Source organism: Balaenoptera ricei, chromosome 18 (genome assembly GCF_028023285.1).
Source record: "Balaenoptera ricei isolate mBalRic1 chromosome 18, mBalRic1.hap2, whole genome shotgun sequence".
Classification (NCBI taxonomy): domain Eukaryota; kingdom Metazoa; phylum Chordata; class Mammalia; order Artiodactyla; family Balaenopteridae; genus Balaenoptera; species Balaenoptera ricei.
In genome coordinates, this window is record NC_082656.1 from 78,735,128 (window position 1) to 78,745,498 (window position 10,371).

Below are 10,371 nucleotides of genomic sequence, written 5' to 3' on the forward strand. Positions count from 1 at the left end.
TTCCCATCAGAATTCCAGATTCTCTTGAGGATGAGTGAGAACTGACTAATTTTAAATTTTGAAGGGAAGATCACATGGTTGTGAATGATGAAGAAAACCTTGAAGGGAACTCCTTGGCGGTCCAGTGGTTAGGACTCCACACTTTCACTGTGGAGTCCTAAAAAAAAAAGACTTTGAAAAAGAAGAGTGATAAGCGTTTGTCCTATAAAAAAATAAACTAAACACCAAGATATTAGCACAGAAATAGGAAAAACCATCACTGGACTAACAGGACAAATCTATTCTTTTTCTTCAGATAAATTCAAGTAAAATAATGTTTTTTTTTTTTTGAAAGAAGGTTGTTCTTTTCCACTTTATTTTTATTATTATTTTTTTAATTAATTAATTAATTTATTTATTTATGGCTGTGTTGGGTCTTCGTTTCTGTGTGAGGGCTTTCCCTAGTTGCGGCGAGCGGGGGCCACTCTTCATTGCGGTGCGCGAGCCTCTCACTATCGCGGCCTCTCTTGTTGCGGAGCACAGGCTCCAGACGCGCAGGCTCAGTACTTGTGGCTCACGGGCCTAGTTGCTCCGTGGCACGTGGGATCTTCCCAGACCAGGGCTCGAACCCGTGTGCCCTGCATTAGCAGGCAGATTCTCAACCGCTGCGCCACCAGGGAAGCCCAAAATAATGTTTAATAATGCAGAATGTACAGAATTACCTCATTTTACTGGAAATATTTCTGTCAATCTATTACATGTACACATGTATATATACATACGTACACACATCTGTAATGAGGACCGTCTAATGTTAAAGCTAGTTGTTTCTGATTAGTTGGTATATTGGTTTCCTAGAGCACCACAAACTGATGGCATAAAACAACAGAAACTTATTCTTTTGCAGCTCTGAGGTCCAGCAGTCCAAAATCAAGATGCGGCAAGGTTGGTTCTTTTGGAGGCTCTGAGGGAGGATCTGTTCCATGCCCCTGTCATACCTTCTGGTGGTTCCCGGTAAGCCTTGGCTTTCCTTCACGTTCTGTGCCTTCCAATCTCAGCCTCTGTCTTCACACGGTATTCACTGTGCATCTGTCCTCTTCTTGTATAGATACTAATTCTTTAATTAGGACCCACCCTAATCCTGTATGATCTCATCTTAATTACATCTGCAAAGACCCGATTTCCAAATAAGGTTACATGTCCAGGTGGACATGTATTTTGGAGGGTTACTATTCAAGCTACTACAGCTGGATTTTTTTTTTGATTTCTTATTATTCTGCATGTCACGAATTCTCTATTATAAGCACATAATATTTTACAAAAAGAATAAAGGGATGTGTCTTTTTAAAAGTACGGAAATGTGAGAAAGTCTACAATCTAATATACGGTAAGGGTGATGCTTTAATTTAGTGGGAAAAGAATGGTTTATTAATAAATGCTGCTGGCAGAATTAAAATAAGGACATTAAAAATAAAATACAGTTAATTTAGATTTTTGCATCATAACAGGAAGCAAATTAATTTAAGATGGATTGAAGTCTAAATATATGCAAAAGCATAAAATGTCATGTATTTAATAATTATGTAAGTCATAAAAATAAGTGACTGTGAAACGATGGTTCTACCACCTAGATATTTGTTTTAAATACAAAATCCTGTGTCCTTTTCCAAGAGATTCTCATAGAGTGCTTGGGCCCCAGAATCTCCATTTTTAGTGGGCACCCCACATGATTCTCTTACAGGCACTCCATCAACGACAGTTTGAGAAACAGTGGTGTAAATGAATAGGTTAATATATATGTGTACATAAATAAAAGATGAAACTTTGGGAGAAAATGTTTGCAATATTTAGCAAGCAGGGCATTAATATCTCTAGTATAGAAAGAGTTTCTAATAATCAATAAGAGAAAGACAACTCAGTAGAAAAATAAGCAAAGGATATAAACAAGCAATATACAGAACAAATACAGCTGATACAAAAAAAAAAAAAACACTGGTAAAAGAATCTAAATCTCTCTAATTACTAGAGAAATGCAAATTTAAATTTAATAACAAGTGTGTGTGTTTTCTTGTAAGACTGACAATTATTTAAACAATTACTAATAAAGTGTTAAGATGAAGGGGAGAGGAGTTAAGACAAACACCGTATATACTGTCAGTAATAGTTTATTACAACCTTTTTAGAGTGTAATTTGGCCATGTCTACCCGCATTTTAACTTTTATATCCCATGACCCAGCAATCTTACTTCCCAGAATTTGTCCCACGGCTGTAACAGCACAATCTATGTGATATAACAGTGTACAAGAATATTCATTGTGTATTGTTTGGATGGCAGGCAATTGAAAACAATCTAAATGTTAAAGGACAAAAAGTTTGTGATGCATCCACAAATGTAACACAATACAGATCTATATGGACTGATTCGCAAATATGCCCTTAGTATAATTATGGCCATTACGTGAGAAAAGAAAGTTGTAGAAGAGTGTGCAGGTTGCAATCTCGTTTTTGTTTCTAAAAGCGTATTTGTGTGTTTATATTTATCTCTGAACAATAGCTACGTATTACATAGAAGGCTCTAGAATTGAAGGAGTAAGCTGGGGAATTTAGTATGAAGTTGCTCGCAAAGCAGGTAATCTGTTTTATTTAGACTGTATGTATATTGGGGTTGGTTTTAAGATAATTATGGAACTTTTAAAGGAGGATGACATTTATCCCACTCAAGCCATATATTTTTGCTGCCCCCAGGGGGAAAAAAAATCCTGGAAAAAAAAGTGCATCAAAGCCACTCAAATTACTGGGGATTATTTCTGAGGATGCACTGAAACAATGAGGGGCACACACACTTCACTTCTCCACTTTATAATTATAAAAGTCTCGGCATTGCACACTGCCTGAACTTACCAGTAGAGAAACAAAGGTCAGCATCACATCAGACTTCTCACTAGAAACCATGCAAGGTAGAAGACAGTGGGGTGAAATATTCAGAGTTTTGAAAGAAAAAAATACACTGACCTAGAATTTTGTACCCAGCACAATTATCCTTTGAAAGTAAAGGAGAAATACAGACTTCCTTAGATAAAGAAAAACTGAGAAAATTTGTCACCAGTAGACCTGCCTTGCAAGAAATAGTTTTAAAAGTTCTTCAGAGAGAAGGAAAAGGATAAGGGTCAGAAGCTCAAATCTATGTAAAGAAAGGAAGAGTCAGAGGAGAAATAAGTGAAGAGTCTTATTTTTTCTTTTTTTTTTTTTGACATGGACCATTCTTAAAGTCTCTATTGAATTTGTTACAACATTGCTTCTATTTTCTGTTTTGGTTTTTTGACTGCAAGGCATGTGGAATCTTAGCTCCCCAACCAGATATCGAACCTGCACCCCTTGCATTGGAAGGCGCAGTCTTAACCACTGGACCACCAGGGAAGTCCCTAAGTGAAGAGTCTTAGATTGTCCTGGAAGCCCTTACTGTTGACAGTGCTGACTGTTACCCAAACCCTATGCTTCTGGAAAACAGTGAAGGTTAAGAGATCTCCCACACTTTGTGTTCAGAGAAAAGGCTCATCGTTCCCCACCCCCGCCCTAGCCCCATATGACTAGATGAGACTCACAGGAGCCCCTTGATTATTTATGAAAAGGCCAGACACAGTCCCTCTAAATTCCCATTCTTTACCTCTGAAATGAGCTGAACTATTATGTCCCCACTGATCAATGGGAACAAAATGTGTGTTAGTCAAACTTTGGTTAAACGTCCATCCTGCCCCAGGGGCCTGAACTTTGCCCATCCTCTGCCTGAGCCCACAGACAGCCCCTGCTGAGAACAGGCTGGCCTCTGAGTGGAACATTCTCTGATCTCCTATCCGATCATGTCCCCCTTTCCCCCAACTCCCCCCACACCTGGGTCCTCCTAGCCTTGTTTACTCCTTTTATAAAAGAAACCCCCTTTTTGCCTAAGTTTGGAGATGCTTGCAGATCTTATGGTTTCCATCACCCCCTCTCCCCCCTCTCTCTCTCCCCCTTGCAATCATCCCTTTGAACAAAACCCCCCCTTCCTAAGTCAGGATTTGTTTCTCATTTACTGAGGTCTTTCCTCTTGCTGGGTTGGTTGGCATTTGTTGTGACGTATTTCGAAACGGCTACTTCCCTCACCCCAGCCAAACAAGGGGCTTTTTCTCCCATCTTCACCATGAGAACCTGGTGGGAGTGCCAGAGGTAAAATGCATGAAAATATGGGGGTCCTTGCTTAGACTGTTAGCCCAACATCAGCTTCCGGCACCTTGCTGCAGGTACCATGGGTGTGTCCCTACATGCTTCTGGCCGCAGAGGCTTCTGCCGTGTGGTCCTGTGTTCTCTGTCCTCACCTGTCTCTCCAGTTTTCAGGGTGGTGGTTTATCCTGGGACCTCAGTTCTCTCATGGAGCTAAGAAAAGTCATTGACTTTCAGTTTGTGCAGCTCTTTTCTCGTTCTGAGAGATGGAGACATGACTTCCAAGCTTTTTGTTATGTTTTTACACATAAATAATTGTTTTCATTTCCATAAGAATTACACACCAGTAACCCATGAAGTCACCCATTTCAGATAACACAACCTTAAAAAATGTGGGTGAGCTGTGTCCCATCTCTGGATTTCTTTTCCCCATGTAGTGTGAGCAATCTTTTCTTAAATTAAAAAAAAAAAGTTGACATATTCCAAAGAGTCCCAGAAGTTAAGTGTTTCACTACCAGCCTGTTGCTAGTTAGCCAATTTTTTTTGAATGAGAGATTTTGAGAACGGCCTACACTCCTCCCTTCTTTCATTTTAGTCCACAGTTATTAAGTTAAATGTAAACTCAGCTGTTTTATTTAAGTGCCTTTGTGGGGTTTATGGGCGGGGGGATTAGCATTTATTGGCAAATTATCATGCCCCAAGGACTGTGCTAAGTGCTCCTCAAGCTTTAATGTGCCTCAGAAGCAGCTCCAGCTTAAATGCAAATTCTGGCTCAGTTGGTCCAGGGTGGGGCCTGAGTGTCAGCATTTCTCACAGGGTGATGCCCAGGTCGCTGGTCTATGACCACACTTGCCTCAGTTAATCCCCGCTCACGGATAAGTGCTCTGAGACTGGAGAGGTGAAAGGGCTTTTGCACAGCTTCACAGCTAGTCAGTATTTAAATCCAGGTTCTTGGCTTCAAACGAAGTGGCAAAGGGATCCCTGCAGTTAAGTATCCCGTCCTACCCACAGTCACAGCCCTTTATTTAGATCTCTGTTTCGGACACTGTTATTAGTTGAACTGTGTCCCCCCAAAACATATATTCAAGTCCTAACCCCGACCCCTGTACCGAGGAGTGTGACCTTATTTGGAAAGAGGGTCTTTACAGATATAATCTGGCTAAGATGGGATCAAACTGGAGTAGGGGCCCTCAATTCAGTGTGACGGGTGTCCTTATAAGAAGAGGAGGGTGACAGACACAGAGAGGACAAGGCCTTGTGAAGACCGAGGCAGAGATGCAGCCAGAAGCCAAGGCACCCCGAGGACTGGCAGCCAGCACTGGAAGCTGGAAAAGGTGTTACCCATCAGGGTTCTTGGCCTCCTTAATCAATGGAAATTGATCAGAGGCCAGACAATAAACTTAGGCAAGGCTTTATTGGGGCCGCTGCTGCGCAGGAGGGAGAGAGAATAAGTAACAGATTCCCTTGCTGCCTCGCTCCCCTATTAGCTGATTCCTTATATGGGGTGAGGTAGGGGTGTGTCCAGGGGTCAGGCCGGAGCCGTGGCTTAGGTGATTTGCCCACCCCTTTGGTGGTGGTGTGTGCAGGGGGCATGCGCAGTACCCTGCTTTTGTTCCCGACCCCCTTCCCTGCTTTTGCTCTGGGCTCTTCAGAAGTGGTAGATGGGCTTTTTGGTCTCTTTTTGTATCTTTTTGTGCAGAATTTGCCCCAACTGTGCATGCACACAGTTATTTTTAGGACCTTATAGTTTCTTTGTATTTTGTAGCTCCAGGAGACGTTTGTCCAGGTGCAAGCATTGCCGCAAAGGGTGCCAGGTCCCAAGTCCCAGCCTGTCTCAAAGGCAGGGAAGCATTCTCCCCTAGAGGCTTCAGAGAGGATGTGGCTATGCCAACCCCTTGACTTAGGACTTCTAACCTCCAAAACTGAAACAAAACAATTTTGTTGTTTTAAGCCGCCAATTGTGAGGTAATTTGTTTACAGCAGCCATAGGAAACTAAGAAAGGCATAGAAGCACTTGATACAATACTTTGGTTTTCCAGGTCTCTGAATGTGTCTAACTGCCAGGCTGGCTTGTCATTAGGCACACACTTCATACCAACACAAGCTCGCAACCCCCTTTTTTTACTTGGCTTAAGAAAATTAGAAAAAAATAATAATGTTTACATTATGAAAGTAAATCAGCCATATTGTACTTTAGAGCAGAGAAGCCTCCGGTTTGCTTTGTTTTCAAATAGTTTTAAAATAAAGCTCTATTTTTCAACAACAACAAAAAATTTCTCCACAGGAAAAAAAAATCCTGTATACATGTGATTAATTGCCTAGATATTTGCTTGGGAACTGTACTGCTAAGCAAGTGTTTATCATATGAAAAAATCTCATGACATTTAAAAATGAAAAACCTCTTGGTATTGCCTTATATTTGTTCCTCAAAAAAATAAAAAAAAATCTGTGTTGCAGAAAGTTAAAATTCAGAACCAAGTTTTATTTCTTTTCTCAAATCAAGTACAGTCTTTTGGCTTTAGTTGGCCTCAAATAAAGATAAAATAGACTGGGAATGAATTTTTCCTCTTGGCTCCCCTTTTAAAAGTCCTTAGTAGTAGGGAAAAAATAGTGTTCATTTTCATGCTGCTATAACAAACCACCCCAAAACTTAGTGGCATAAAACAACCGTTTTGTTGCGCGCAGGGATTCTGTGGGTCAGGAATTCAGGCACTGTACAGTGGGAATGGCTTGTCTCTGCTCCACGATGTCTGGAAGCAGCTAGGAAGACTCAATGGCAGAAAGCAGAAGGGGAACTATGACTCAATGGCCAGGGGACCATTGTCTGGAACCTCGGCTGTATCATCTACACGTGGCCTGGGCTTCCTCACAGCATGGTGGCCTCGTGGCAGCTCAGTGCTCCAAATGTGAGTGACCCAAGAAAACAAGTGAGACAGAAACTACCCAGCCTTTTCTCACGTGCCTCCAGAAGGTGTGTCACTCACTTCTGCTACATTCTATTAGTTACCAGTGAGTCACTAAGGTTGGCCCAGATTTTAGGGGAGGAGACAGACCCCAGCACTTCCTGAGGGTTCACAGAATGTGCAGGCGGGTTTAAAAATCATCACAGTATCCTTTACGAACAAATGTTTCTGAGAACAGGTAATGAAAATGGTGCTGCATTCTAGGTGTAAGATACTCTTGAGTTTCTGTTTGATTTTGAGTAAGATGTTGCATCTCTTTAGTCCTCACTTTCCTCAACTGCAAGATGAAGGGCTGTACTAGGTGGGTCCCCAGCTCCTTTGCAGAGCTGTGGTCTTACGGTTCTTCCTGTAATTGTACCAATTGAAGTGTTAGAGGTTCTAGTTTGAATTTTACAGCTGATGTTTATCTGTCACATTATTTTATGCTGGATTTCCACTTTTAGAATATTTTTAAAAAGTCTTTCACTTACACGATCTGTTTTCTTTGCTTTTTGTGTAGAGTCTTTATATTTAATGTACATATTCTTGTTTTATTGGCTACTTTTATAAATATAATATTACACTTACTTTTACTCTTTACTTTTTTAGATGGCAGTGATGGTATTAGATCCTTCCCCTGGCCTCTTTTTCTTCTATAACCTGATTTTAATCAGTAATAATATATTTCTCAGTATTTACATTTTTAAAAAATTTTACACAATTTTTAAAGGTTACTTTCCATTTACAGTCATTACTAACCATTGGTTATATTCCCCGTGTTGTACAGTACATCCTTGAGCCTATCTTATACCCAGTAGTTTGTACCTCCCCAGCCCAGTATTTTTATTTGCGCAGGGTAATCTGCTCACACTTCCCTTACTTGGTGTGTCAGCTTTAAATCGCATCCTCCCACTATGACAATGGGCAGATGGACCCTATCTGCCATTTTCTCCCACTGCCCCCATTTGTTACTTGTGTCATCTCTGCATCATCAGCGTAGGTGGCCTTTACGCTCTTCTCCTTCCCATTCGTCACCACAGCACCTTTAGTCCTTCTGTGGTGGTTTTGCTTGACTGAAGTTCACCCCCTGGGACTTCCTCAAGAGCGTCTCTCGGGAGCTGTGGCCCCTGAGTTTGTGCGACTTCAAAACTGTCTGTCACCTTTGTGTTTAACGGACAGTTTGGTTGGTTATAAAATCCTTGGGTCATGGGGTTGTTGCTGTTTGTTTCTAATCTTAGAGTTATTACTCCACTGTCTTCTGGGGTTGACTGTTGCTGGGAGGGAATCAGACGCCAGGCTGATCTTTTTGCCTACCTGCCCAAAGGAGTCTTTCTTTGTCTTTAAGGTCCAATAACCTTACTAGGATATGCATCTGCACTGACGATACTGATCAGTTTCTCAGACATAGTGTGTGCTTTTCTCCCTTAGAATCATGTCTTCTTTTATGTCAGGAAAGTTTGTTTATAATTATGTATTTAAATATATGTTCTATCCCATTGCTAATAATATTATTATTGTCATTGTACGTGGGAGATTTTAACCATGCATACCTTGTTTGCCTTTGCAGTCTCTGGTAGCTTTTGTCTTCCCTCTAATCCTTTTAAATTTTTAATTTCCATTGTTCGTTTTTCTCATTTCTGTCTTCTACTTCCCTCACTATGTTTCAACAGTATCTCTTATCCCTTGTTTGCCTTCCAATTTATTTTCTTTATCTGATTTTTTCTTTTATTTTTGTCTCATCTTGCTATTTCTAACTTGCGTCCTTGTGTTTCTCTTGTGGTGTCTTTCTTCACAGAGGCTTTTTCCTTATTAGATTTCTTTTTTGTTTGTTTGTTTAAGAATGAGAATATTTCTTAGTTACTGATATCAAATAATCTCTGATATATTGTAAGTGAAAAAAAAAAACAGAGCTGTATCACTAATCGTGTAAAGAGGGGGAAAGAAAGAACTATAAATGTGTTTGTATGTGCATAAAATATTCTCAGATAGAATATCCAGGAAATGGTGACATTACTGGCCTTCCTGTTTGGGAAATACTAGTAAAAGGGAGATTGTTTTCATTGTATGCCTTTTGTAACTTTTGAGTTTCAAACCATATAAAAGTATTATCACTTCAAATGAAAACAACTTGATGTGAAAAACTTAGGTCAGCTGGAAATACATATGTGCTCAACTACTCGTGATAAATTTTTAAAATAAGGATAAAAACTAACGTTAGCAAGAGGTCCCTTGCTTTATCGGACATTAAAATGCTCCATAGATTTCTAGAATTAAGTGCGTTTAGGCCAAGGTTAGTGAGACAGATGAATGGAAGAACCATCCTTGGCCCAAACGAAGTTCGACCCCCAAACTGGGTCTGGATTCTATTTCCTCTTGTTCCTGCCTTTATCCCCCTCACCTGCATGGTTAATTTTTTCTTTCTCCTGGGTTACTTCATCAGTGTGCAAAACATGCTGAATTAGCTTCCATTAAAAAAAAGTGAGTCCCTGATTGTACACACTTCTCCAAGCAGCCTCCAAACATCTATTTCTGTTTCTACGCTTCACCCTTATTCTTTTTGCCCCGAACTCTCTTCAGCTGGGAGCTCAACTCCTCCACTGCAGCAGCTCTTGTCTGTGTTGCCAATGACCTTGAGCTCACCCAGCCCAGCCGTCATTTGCAGTCTTGACTTTGGTCACCCCTCAGCAGCCTGAGGGAGCAGATCCTGCCATCCTTCTTAAAACCCTGTCCTGGCTCCATCTCAGGGCACCACGTGCTCTCCTCCCTCACTGGTCATTCCTCTGCATTCTCCTTCTCTTCCCCTGGGCCCTCTGATTATCTGCCCTCACGCTCTCTTCCCAGGAGATCCCGCAGGCCCTGCACACCACCTGGATACTAATGACTCTCCCAAACTTGTATTTCCAGCCTGAACTTTCCCCCTGAGGTCCAGACTTGTATATCCAGCCACCCACTTAATGTCACCACTTTGATAGGTCATAAGAATTTGAACCTGAACATGTTCAAAATAAAACTCTCGATGTTCCTTATGGAAATTTCTGCATCTCCAGTTTTTCCCATCTCAGTTGTTCCGGCCATCCCCAAATTCCTTCCTTTCCCTTATGTCCAGTAAATCACCAAGTCCTGTGAGCCCTAACTTAGTGTCATAGCTTGAATCTGATCCCTTCTCGCCGTCTTGGTACCTCCCACCCTAGTCTCTCTTGGATGACTCCAGGTGCTTCTTACCTGGACTCCTAGTCCCGTCACCGGCTCACT